The 2,172-nt window shown below is 60.7% G+C and overlaps 1 pseudogene; it reads right to left on the reverse strand.

Moving 5' to 3' along the window:
- Window positions 1-231: 231 nt before the first annotated feature.
- Window positions 232-2,172, reverse strand: part of LOC102253680 — a 3,923-nt pseudogene continuing 1,982 nt past the window's right edge.

The raw sequence follows: 2,172 nt of genomic DNA on the forward strand, positions 1-2,172 counted from the left end.
ACAGAATATGCCTAACAGGGTTTGGCTGGCCTGGGACCCAATCTGCTGCTGGATCCGCTGCTGCTGCAGGGCTGCGGGTAGCGTCAGTGTCCCTGAGGCTGCTGGAACTGGGCGTGTCCTGCCAGGCCTGCAGCCATGCCAGCGCTGCCTTTCTGTTGTTGCTGCGGCTGCTGCTGTTGCTCCGTGGCATCTCTCTGTGCTGTGGTTCATACTCGCCACGCTGGGGTTGCGCCCCGGGTTTATGATGGCCCTGGGGTTTCAGGCCTCCCATTGCTTGCTGTTGCAGAGGGACAGCAGGTCGTGGCCCGCTGGCTTGCATGGCGTTCAGGTTCAGCAGGCCGGGCTAGAGCTGAAGGCCGGGCTGGCTGGCCACTTACTTGGCCGTGTGCTATTTGATGAGAGCTGCCATCAACTGAGGGTTTGACTTGAGGATGTTGAGCACATGCTGCTGCTGGGGGAGCTGGGAGACTTCAGGGTCTGCAGCAGGTCCTGCAGGGCACCTGGAGATGTGCTCTGAGTTGACTGCACCTTGGGTCTGCATAGACATCATGGGTCTGGGCATGCCTCACATTGGCTGTTTCTGGGGGATGGGTGCCGGCTGCCACTGACGGAGGTTGGGGGGCAGAATAACAGGCCCACTGACCTGGTTGGGTCACATGCAGACCCATGGGGTCCATCTGGCTCTCGGGGTCACTGCGCCTCAGGGGCATACCATTGTTGGTGCTCACCCAGTACAGGTGCTGCTGCTGCTGTGCCTCACGTGCAATCTGCTGGGCATCTCCCCTGCTGCAGGTGGGCCTGGGCAGGGGGCGGTGGGGCTGGCACCCAGTGCAAACTGGTGGGGGGCTGAGTTCTGGCCACACTGGAGAAGCCGGCTAGTAACAGGCTCATAGGTGAGGGCTGGGGCAGAGTTGGGGTCTGTGGTGTCCAGGGTGTGCTGGGATGCAGTGTAGGGGGCCGGGGTGGTGCTGAAGGAGGGGAAGGCAGACTCTGCTGAGGCACATGCAGGTGTTGATGGTGGTGCATGAGTTATGTGTGCTGCCGGCGGTGCTGTATCTCCTGCTGGCGGAACTTCTGCTTGATGTCGAGGCAGTAGGGAATGGGGCATGTGTTTTCTTGGTAGTGTTTGGCATGGTAGCAAGAAAAGGCGAACTGCTTGCACACTCCGCAACCTCCATTGGTCTTGTGCTGGCAGTCCTTGGTGTGCTGCACAGCCCACCTCATCTTCTGGCAGGACGGCTGCGGGCAGTTGGCATCCTGGCACTGGCGGGCATGCCTCAGGGACTAGATGCAGCGCTGGATGGCCTGGCGCCACCACTTGTGGAGGCTCCTGAACTGCAGCTCACCCTGGCTGCTGCCCTCATTGCCCTCCTTGGCCTCTTCATCCAGGCCCAGTTCCACCTTCACCATCTTGTGGGTGTGGCCCTCTGTGTTGTAGCAGTTGATACAAAAGTCGTAGTCCTTGCACCCACCTCCGCTCCCACTCCCAAGGCTGTGGTGCTACCTCCTCTCCCGCGATGTCGCCTCTCCCATGCCACCAGCCCTCGCAGCCGCTGTGGCTTTGTCCGGATGGACGTCTGGAAGACATCTGGTCTAATTAGCATATTACCCTTTTATTAGTATAAACTAGAGGCCCAGTGCACAAAAATTTGTGCACTGGGGGGGGAGTCCCTCAGCCCAGCCTGTGCCCTCTCGCAGTCTGGGACCCCTCAGGGGATGACCACCTGCTGGCTTAGGCCCGCTCCCCGGGGGATTGGGCCTAAGATGGCAATCAGACATCCCTCTGGCAGCCCAGCAGCCCTCGGGGGATGTCCACTTGCCAGCGGGGAGCAGGCCTAAACTGCAGTCGGACATCCTTAGCGCTGCTGAGGAGGCAGGAGAGGCTCCCACCACCACCGCTGTACTGGCAGCCATCAGCCTGGCTTGTGGCTGAGCAGAGCTCCTCCCATGTGAGAGCGCCCTGACCACCAGAGGGCAGCTCCTGCATTGAGCGTCTGCCCCCTGGTGGTCAGTGTGTGTCATAGTGACCAGTCATTCCCAGTCCTTCTGCTGTTAGGGTCAGTTTGCATATTACCCTTTTACTATATAGGATAGAGGCCTGGTGCACAGGTGGGGGCTGGCTGGTGTCCTGGATCAGGGTGGGGGTCCCGCTTGGGTGCCTGGCCAGCCTGG

This window comes from Myotis brandtii, unplaced genomic scaffold, assembly GCF_000412655.1.
Source record: "Myotis brandtii unplaced genomic scaffold, ASM41265v1 scaffold216, whole genome shotgun sequence".
Lineage (NCBI taxonomy): Eukaryota > Metazoa > Chordata > Mammalia > Chiroptera > Vespertilionidae > Myotis > Myotis brandtii.